At 38.8% G+C, this 10,550-nt stretch overlaps 1 long non-coding RNA gene across 1 annotated transcript; it reads left to right on the top strand.

Annotated features, from left to right (window-relative positions):
• Positions 1-100: 100 nt before the first annotated feature.
• On the top strand, positions 101-3,288 carry LOC138852280 (uncharacterized). The gene is made up of 2 exons (XR_011391630.1): positions 101-929; positions 1,056-3,288. It is a non-coding gene; the product is annotated as an uncharacterized lncRNA (long non-coding RNA).
• Positions 3,289-10,550: the final 7,262 nt, after the last annotated feature.

The raw sequence follows: 10,550 nt of genomic DNA, 5'->3' as shown, positions 1-10,550 counted from the left end.
TCACCAACATTGTGGTGTTGGTGGTATCTCCAATATTAACACCAATGATACACTTCCACCAACATAGTGGTGTTGGAGGTATCTCTAATACTAATTGGTGGTATCTCCACTACTAACACGAACATTGTGGTGATGGTGGTATCTCTACTACTAACACCAACATAACACCAACACTACACTTCCACCAGCACTGTTTTGTTGGTGGTATCTCCACTACTAACACCAACATTGCACTACCACCAACATTGTTGTGTTTGTGGTATCTCCACTACTAACACCAGCATTACACTTCCACCAACACTGTGGTATTGGTGGTGTCGCCTTCATCATGGATTCCCAATTCACTATATACATTCAATGTTATATGGAAATTGTTGTCATATGAGCAACTGCTAATATTAGAATATTACAATGCGAAGCCCAAGATAAAATGTCAGTAAACGAGAAAAGTGTAGAAAGACCTGTTAAAAACAGCGAAAGGAAGAGGGAAGAGGACAGTGAGGAATTTCCCTTGAAAAACAGTAAAAGAAAGAGAGAAGAGAACAGCGACGATTGTCCCTTAAAAGACAGTAAAAGAAAGAGAAAAAAGGACAGTGACGATTGTCCCTTAAAAGAGAGTAAAAGAAAGAGAGAAGAGAACAGTGACGATTGTCCCTTAAAAGACAGTGAAAGAAATAGAGAAGAGGGCAGTGACGATTGTCCCTTAAAAAACAGTAAAAGAAAGAGAGAAGAGGACAGTGACGATTGTCCCTTAAAAGACAGTAAAAGAAAGAGAGAAGAGGACAGTGACGATTGTCCCTTAAAAGACAGTAAAAGAAATAGAGAAGAGGACAGTAAAGATTGTCCCTTAAAAGACAGTAAAAGAAAGAGAGAAGAGGACAGTGACGATTGTCCCTTAAAAGACAGTAAAAGAAAGAGAGAAGAGGACAGTGATGATTGTCCCTTAAAAGACAGTAAAAGAAAGGGAGAAGAGGACAGCGATGTTTGTCCCTTAAAAGACAGTAAAAGAAAGAGAGAGAAGTGATGATTGTCCCTTAAAAGACAGTAAAAGAAAGGTGAGGTTTTTCTTTTGAAAAACAGTAAAAGAAAAAGAGAAGAGGGAATTGAGGATCGTCCAATGAAAAACAATAAAAGAGAGAGAGAAGACGAGGAAACTTAGGAGTGCAGTATGCAGTTGAGTAAACATAAAGAGAATAAAACGGAAAGTGAAGGTGATGAAAGTCATAACAAAATGGAAAAGAGTTGGAGTTAAAAACCAGTTGAGCAAAAAGATTGCATGTTGCAAGAAATTGCCATAAAATATTGCGACAAGGTCAACAAATATCCTCAAGAAATGGTAAAATAATTGGAGGATTTTTGTAAGTAGTCTAATATAAGAATATTTCGACGCGAGAAAATTGAGGACTGGTTGAGTAGCGACAAGACCCATGAGTTAGGAAGAGGTGTAGCTGGAAGATGTTGGCTGGTGGTTGACCACCAATAATAATTGGTAGTCAAGGAAATAACTCGCCAGATATTTTATGGAAACTTTGTTACGGAGGTCGAGTTTCTGCATAAACTACGAGGTATTGCTGGTGTTTAGTAGTTAGTGGGAGTTAATGCAGAGGGTGGGTACCTAATTACTGAGTATGCTGGCATCACACTAGGCTAATACGCGGAAAAGTAATTAATTAAAATTTCAAGTATAATTGAAATTATGACCAGCCTGGCCAAAACTCTCCAAGTTATCCATTCGAGAAACGTCTGTCACAGTGATATTCATGGTCAAAATGTCTGTATTATCGAAACGCCTGAAGGTCTACAGACGACGCTGATAGACTTTGGTTTCGCTGAGGAAATCAAGGAAACAAGGTCACTGACAGAAGTGACTGGTGACATGGTGGATGCTGCAAACTTAGCTTGTATGATTGCAATGTAAGTATTGTATTACAACTTATAACTCCCAGGGGAAGTCAATATATGGCTTGAGAATGCAAGGGCATTAAACCCTATGGAAAGAATGAGCATTGGTTAGCTGGTAAATATTTTGGAAAAGCTACAAGAGAAGGAGCCGTCCCCATCACCAGCAGTCCTTCACGGTGAAGGGAACCTGATTTACCAGCCCACCATCAACATCCCTTCATGCCTTAGAAAAAACACGTCAGAATTCCCCAAAGAAGGACATTAAAAGGAAGAGAGAAGACAAGAATGAGGATACTATGGCGAAAAAGGGCAAAAGGAGAAGAGAAGACCAAAGTGAGGATACAATGGCGAAAAATAGTAAGAGGCGAAGAGAAGGCGAAGAGAAGATGAAAATCAAACGATGTTTATGTAAAAACTTCTGCGCTGTATAACTCTTGTAGGTTTAGAGGTTCTTTTGATAATTTCAATAATAATAATACGTACAAACTGAAATGCTTTTGTTAGCATTTAGGTTTAAAAAATTTAATCACTCACACCATGACTGCCTTGCCAGAGGTGCGCTTACACTACAGTTATAAATCTGCAACATTAACACCCGTCCTTCAAAGTGCAGACACTGTACTTCCCATCTCCAGGACGCGAGTCCGGACTGCTGGTTTCCCTCAACCCCATCATAAATGTTACTTTGCTCACACTCCAACACCACGACAAGTATTAAAAAACATTTGCTTCCATTTACTTCTATCCAATACGCTCATGCATGCTTGCTGGAAGTCCAAGCCCCTGGCACACAAGACGTGCTTTACCCTTCCCTAAAATTTTTAGTGGCCAAAAAATCGAGGAATGGCTATAAAATGACACGACAGGACAGTTAGTTTATGGAACATAAGAAAAGTGATGGTAAGTGATCCACCACAAATAACAATTAGTAGTTATTGCTAATTATATGTGTTATAAAGTATTTTATGAACATATAATTTTGCTTCAGAAGTTAAAAGCAGCGCCGGATTTATAAGAAGGCAACTACCCAGGGCCCCCCTGCCAGAGGGGCCCCCCAACCAGAGTGGCCCCCCAGCCGGAGGGGCCCCGACACGAAGGACTTCCTTATAATAAAAAGTAATAATAAAAATATTAGTTCAATTAATAAGAGGTATTAACAAATAAAGTGTGTGTGTGAACAATCAAACAATAGAAAGAAAGGCTGCCCCCACCCCCTCTCCCTTTCAATAACTTGACTTAACTATTTCTGGTTAGAGTCAGTTTAGAGGTAAACTACCAGACCATGAGGTCAGAGGTGACCAGGGTGCACACGCGCGCATGTGTGTCTGTATCTGTGTGTTATTTTAGCCAAGCATCATATACTTTTTATTCTTGTTATATTTTATACATTCCCTATGAAATTATTATACAAATTTTTTCAGCAGTACAAATTTTTTTTTATTGGCGTAAATTTTTACCATTTGTATAAATTTTTTTCATCATTATAAAATTCTCTCTTAATATTGTCCAATCTTTTTTGAGACATTTTTATCCCTGAAATTGGAATACCCATATTTTTCAATACATTTTTCCTTAAGCTTCTATGCCAAAGATAATGATAAACATAGGCTACATCATATAATTATGATGTTGTATAATGTTATTAAAGACGCCTGGAGCTGTACCACTATAACAGAATTAATGTTTGAAGTGTTCTTTAACTAAAATCCAAAAACAAGTGAAGCCTTAGCTATTATAAGATGAAACCCTCCTAATAGTCTTTCTTGACCGTTATAAGTTGACCCTCTCCTGATAGTCTTTCTTGGCCGTTTTAAATTGACCTTCTCCTAATAGTCTTTCTTTTCCGTTATAAGTTGACACTCTCCTAATAGTCTTTCATGGCCGTTATAAGCTGACCCTCACCTAAGAGTCTTTCTTGACCGTTATAAGTTGACCCTCTCCTGATAGTCTTTCTTGGCCGTTATAAATTGACCTTCTTCTAATAGTCTTTCTTTTCCGTTATAAGTTGACACTCTCCTAATAGTCTTTCTTGGCCGTTATAAGCTGACACTCTCTTAATAGTCTTTCTTGGCCGTTATAAGCTGACACTCTCGTAATAGTTCCTCTTGGCCGTTATAAGTTGACACTCTCGTAATGCTCTTTCTTGGCCGCTATAAGCTGACCCTCGCCTAAGAGTCTTTCTTAGCCGTTATAAGTTGACTCTCTCCTAATAGTCTTTCTTGGCCGTTATAAGTTGACACTCTCGTAATGCTCTTTCTTGGCCGCTATAAGCTGACCCTCGCCTAAGAGTCTTTCTTAGCCGTTATAAGTTGACTCTCTCCTAATAGTCTTTCTTGACCGTTATAAGTTGACCCTCTCCTGATAGTCTTTCTTGGCCGTTATAAATTGACCTTCTAAAAGTCTTTCTTTTCCGTTATAAGTTGACACTCTCCTAATAGTCTTTCTTGGCCGTTATAAGCTGACACTCTCTTAATAGTCTTTCTTGGCCGTTATAAGCTGACACTCTCGTAATAGTTCCTCTTGGCCGTTATAAGTTGACACTCTCGTAATGCTCTTTCTTGGCCGCTATAAGCTGACCCTCGCCTAAGAGTCTTTCTTAGCCGTTATAAGTTGACTCTCTCCTAATAGTCTTTCTTGGCCGTTATAAGTTGACCCTCTCCTGATAAGTCTTTCTTGGCCGTTATAAATTGACCTTCTCCTAATAGTCTTTCTTTTCCGTTATAAGTTGACACTCTCCTAATAGTCTTTCTTGGCCGTTATAAGCTGACACTCTCTTAATAGTCTTTCTTGGCCGTTATAAGCTGACACTCTCTTAATAGTTCCTCTTGGCCGTTGTAAGTTGACACTCTCCTAATGCTCTTTCTTGGCCGCTATAAGCTGACCCTCGCCTAAGAGTCTTTTTTAGCCGTTATAAGTTGACTCTCTCCTAATACTCTTTCTTGGCCGTTATAAGTTGACACTCTCCTAATAGTCTTTCTTGGCCGTTATAAGTTGACACTTTCCTAATAGTCTTTCTTGGCCGTTATAAGTTGACACTCTCCTAATAGTCTTTCTTGGCTGTTATAAGTTAACACTCTCCTAATAGTCTTTCTTGGCCGTTATAAGTTAACACTCTCCTAATAGTCTTTCTTGGCCGTTATAAGCTGACACTCTCCTAATAAAATAAATTTTTAGAAAAAGATTGAATCAGTTTCTTTCTTGAAGTTAGACGGTTTTTATTTCTCTTCTATAAATTACTGTTTTAATTTACATGTCTAGTTGGTCGGTCGGTCAGTCGGCCCATTAGAAAATTATTATATCTAAAAAAAACATATATATAGATAAATACCATAGATACCGACAACGTGACACCAGAGGTATAAATAAATAAACGTCAGTAATTATTATATATTGTTGATGAATATATTACAAACTGAAAATTATAATCAAAGTTATTTTTAAAGTCAATATAATTGAGATAGATAAATTTTTTTTTGGAAACTGCTGTTTATCATTCATTTTAGTTAATTTATTACTTGTAATTCAATTTAATTTCCATGTTGAGAGCCCCCCAAACTAAAGTGCCCCGGGCCCCCAAACCTAAAGTGCCCCGGGCCCCCAACCGAAAGTGCCCCGGGCCCCTCAAGGTTTATAGATACCACCAACTCTTTGGTGTTGGTGGTATATCTAATACTAACACCAAAATTACACTTTCACCAACATTGTGGTGTTGGTGGTATCTCCAATATTAACACCAATGATACACTTCCACCAACATAGTGGTGTTGGAGGTATCTCTAATACTAACATCAATATTACACGTCCACCAACATCGTTGGTGGTATCTCCACTACTAACACGAACATTGTGGTGATGGTGGTATCTCTACTACTAACACCAACATTGTGGTGTTGGTGGTATCTCCTCTACGAACACCAACATTATACTACCAAAAACATTGTGGTGTTGGTGGTATCTCTACTACTAACACCAACATTACACTTTCACCAACATTGTGGTGTTATTGGTATCTGAGCTACTAACACCAACATTGTGGTGTTGGTGGTATCTGAACTACTAACACCAATATTACACTACCACCAACGTTGTGGTGTTGGTGGTATCTCCACTACTAACACCAACATTACACTACCACCAACATTGTGGTGTTATTGGTATCTGAACTACTAACACCAACATTACACTACCACTAACATTGTCGTGTTGGTGGTATCTCCACTACTAACACCAACACTACACTTCCACCAGCACTGTTGTGTTGGTGGTATCTCCACTACTAACACCAACATTACACTACCACCAACATTGTGGTGCTTGTGGTATCTCCACTACTAACACCAACATTTCACTACCACCAACATTGTGGTGTTGGTGGTATCTCCACTACTAACACCAACACTACACTTCCACCAGCACTGTTTTGTTGGTGGTATCTCCACTACTAACACCAACATTACACTACCACCAACATTGTGGTGTTATTGGTATCTGAACTACTAACACCAACATTACACTACCACCAACATTGTGGTGTTATTGGTATCTGAACTACTAACACCAACATTACACTACCACTAACATTGTCGTGTTGGTGGTATCTCCACTACTAACACCAACACTACACTTCCACCAGCACTGTTGTGTTGGTGGTATCTCCACTACTAACACCAACATTACACTACCACCAACATTGTGGTGCTTGTGGTATCTCCACTACTAACACCAACATTTCACTACCACCAACATTGTGGTGTTGGTGGTATCTCCACTACTAACACCAACACTACACTTCCACCAGCACTGTTTTGTTGGTGGTATCTCCACTACTAACACCAACATTACACTACCACCAACATTGTGGTATTTGTGGTATCTCCACTACTAACACCAACATTGCACTACCACCAACATTGTTGTGTTGGTGGTATCTCCACTACTAACACCAGCATTACACTTCCACCAACACTGTGGTATTGGTGGTGTCGCCTTCATCATGGATTCCTAATTCACTATATACATTCAATGTTATATGGAAATTGTTGTCATATGAGCAACTGCTAATATTAGAATATTAGAATGCGAAGCCCAAGATAAAATGTCAGTAAACGAGAAAAGTGAAGAAAGACCTGTTAAAAACAGCGAAAGAAAAAGGGAAGAGGACAGTGAGGAATTTCCCTTGAAAAACAGTAAAAGAAAGGGAGAATAGAACAGCGACGATTGTCCCTTAAAAGACAGTAAAAGAAAGAGAGAAAAGGACAGTGACGATTGTCCCTTAAAAGACAGTAAAAGAAGTAGAGAAGAGGACAGTGACGATTGTCCCTTAAAAGACAGTAAAAGAAATAGAGAAGAGGACAGTGAAGATTGTCCCTTAAAAGACAGTAAAAGAAAGAGAGAAGAGGACAGTGACGATTGTCCCTTAAAAGACAGTAAAAGAAAGAGAGAAGAGGACAGTGAGGATTGTCCCTTAAAAGACAGTAAAAGAAAGAGAGAAGAGGACAGTGACGACTGTCCCTTAAAAAACAGTAAAAGAAAGAGAGAAGAGGACAGTGATGATTGTCCCTTAAAAGACAGTAAAAGAAAGAGAGAAGAGGACAGTGAGGTTTGTCTTTTGAAAAACAGTAAAAGGAAAAGAGAAGAGGGAATTGAGGATCGTCCAATGAAAAACAATAAAAGAGAGAGAGAAGACGAGGAAACTTAGGAGTGCAGTATGCAGTTGAGTAAACATAAAGAGAATAAAACGGAAAGTGAAGGTGATGAAAGTCATAACAAAATGGAAAAGAGTTGGAGTTAAAAACCAGGTGAGCAAAAAGATTGCATGTTGCAAGAAATTGACATAAAATATTGCGACAAGGTCAACAAATATCCTCAAGAAATGGTAAAATAATTGGAGGATTTTTGTTAGTAGTCTAATATAAGAATATTTCCACGCGAGAAAATTGAGGATTGGTTGAGTAGCGACAAGACCCATGAGTTAGGAAGAGGTGTAGCTGGAAGATGTTGGCTGGTGGTTGACCACCAATAATAATTGGTAGTCAAGGAAATAATTCGCCAGATATTTTATGAAAACTTTGTTAAGGAGGTCGAGTTTCTTCATAAACTACGAGGTATTGTTGGTGTTTAGTAGTTAGTGGGAGTTAATGCAGAGGGTGGGTACCTAATTACTGAGTATGCTGGCATCACACTAGGCTAATACGCGGAAAAGTAATTAATTAAAATTTCAAGTATAATTGAAATTATGACCAGCCTGGCCAAAACCCTCCAAGTTGTCCATTCGAGAAACATGTGTCACAGGGACATTCATGGTCAAAATGTCTGTATTGTCGAAACGCCTGAAGGTCTACAGACGACACTTATAGACTTTGGAAGGGCTAAGGAAATCAAGGAAACAAGGTCTGTGGCTACAATGGAGAACACTGTTAAGTCTTCCGTTCCAGAAATGTCACCGACAGTAATGACTGTGACTGGTGACATGGTGGAAGTTGCAAAGTTAGCTTGCATGATTGCAACGTAAGTACGGTATTACAAGTTATAACTCCCATGGGAAGTCAATATATGGCTTGAGAAGGCAAGGGTATTAAACCCTAAGGAAAGAATGAGCATTGGTTAGCTGGTAAACATTTTGGAAAAACTACAAGAGAAGGAGCCGTCCCCATCACCAGCAGTCCTTCACGGTGAAGAGAACCTGACTTACCAGCCCACCATCAACATCCCTTCATGCCTTAGAAAAAACACATATCAGAATTCCCCAAAGAAGGACAGTAAAAGGAAGAGAGAAGACGGGAATGATGATACTATGGCGAAAAAGGGCAAAAGGAGGAGAGAAGACGAAAATCGAACGATGTTTACGTGAAAACTTCTGCGCTGTATAAACCTTGTGGGCTTAGCGCTTCTTTTGATAATTACAATAATAATAATACGTATAAACTGAAATTCTTTTGTTAGCGTTCAGGTTTAATAAATTTAATTTTTTATTAACAAATCGGCCGTTTCACACTAAGTTAGGTTGGCACGAAAAATAAAAACTTTCATCACTCACTCCATGACTGCCTTGCCAGAGGTGCGCTTACACTACAGTTATAAATCTGCAACATTAACACCCGTCCTTCATAGTGCAGGCACTGTACTTCCCGTCTCCAGGACGCGAGTCCGGACTGCTGGTTTCCCTGAACCCCATCATAAATGTTACTTTGCTCACACTCCAACACCACGACAAGTATTAAAAAACATTTGCTTCCATTTACTTCTATCCAATACGCTCATGCATGCTTGCTGGAAGTCCAAGCCCCTGGCACACAAGACGTGCTTTACCCTTCCCTAAAATTTTTAGTGTCCAAAAAATCGAGTAATGGCTATAAAATGACACGACAGGACAGTTAGTTTATGGAACATAAGAAAAGTGATGGTAAGTGATCCACCACAAATAACAATTAGTAGTTATTGCTAATTATATGTGTTATAAAGTATTTTATGAACATATAATTTTGCTTCAGAAGTTAAAAGCAGCGCCGGATTTATAAGAAGGCAACTACCCAGGGCCCCCTGCCAGAGGGGCCTCCCTGCTCGAGGGGCCCCCAAGCCAGAGGGGCCTCCTTGCTAGAGGGGCCCCCCAGCCTGACGGGCCCCGACACGAAGGACTTCCTTATAATAAAAAGTAATAATAAAAATATTAGTTCAATTAATAAGAGGTATTAACAAATAAAGTGTGTGTGTGAACAATCAAACAATAGAAAGAAAGGCTGCCCCCACCCCCTCTCCCTTTCAATAACTTGACTTAACTATTTCTGGTTAGAGTCAGTTTAGAGGTAAACTACCAGACCATGAGGTCAGAGGTGACCAGGGTGCACACGCGCGCATGTGTGTCTGTATCTGTGTGTTATTTTAGCCAAGCATCATATACTTTTTATTCTTGTTATATTTTATACATTCTCTATGAAATTATTATACAAATTTTTCTCAGCAGTACAATTTTTTTTTATTGGAGTAAATTTTTATCATTTGTATAATTTTTTTCATCATTATAAAATTCTCTTTTAATATTGTCCAATTTCTTCGAGACATTTTTATCCCTGTAATTGGAATACCCATATTTTTCAATACATTTTTCCTTAAGCTTCTATGCCAAAGATAATGATAAACATAGGCTAGATCATGTAATTATGATGTTGTATAATGTTATTAAAGACGCCTGGAGCTGTACCACTATAACAGAATTAATGTTTGAAGTGTTCTTTAAGATCAAATTAAATTAACCAAAATCCAAAAACAAGTGAAGCCTTAGCCATTATAAGATAAAACTCTCGTAATAGTCTTTCATGGCCGTTATAAGCTGACCCTCTCCTAAAAGACTTTCTTGGCCGTTATAAGCTGACACTCTCCTAATAAGTCTTTCTTGGCCGTTATAAGATAACACTCTCGTAATAGTGCCTCTTGGCCGTTATAAGTTGACACTCTCGTAATGCTCTTTCTTGGCCGTTATAAGTTGACACTCTCCTAATGCTCTTTCTTGGCCGCTATAAGCTGACCCTCGCCTTAGAGTCTTTCTTGGCCGTTATAAGTTAAGTCTCTCCTTATAGTCTTTCTTATCCGTTATAAGCTGACACTCTCCTAATAGTCTTTCTTGGCCGTTATAAGTTGACACTCTCCTAATA

This window comes from Cherax quadricarinatus, unplaced genomic scaffold, assembly GCF_038502225.1.
Source record: "Cherax quadricarinatus isolate ZL_2023a unplaced genomic scaffold, ASM3850222v1 Contig6417, whole genome shotgun sequence".
Taxonomy (NCBI): domain Eukaryota; kingdom Metazoa; phylum Arthropoda; class Malacostraca; order Decapoda; family Parastacidae; genus Cherax; species Cherax quadricarinatus.
Note: the sequence above shows the minus strand (reverse complement) of the source record. Positions and strands in the feature narration are given on the sequence as shown.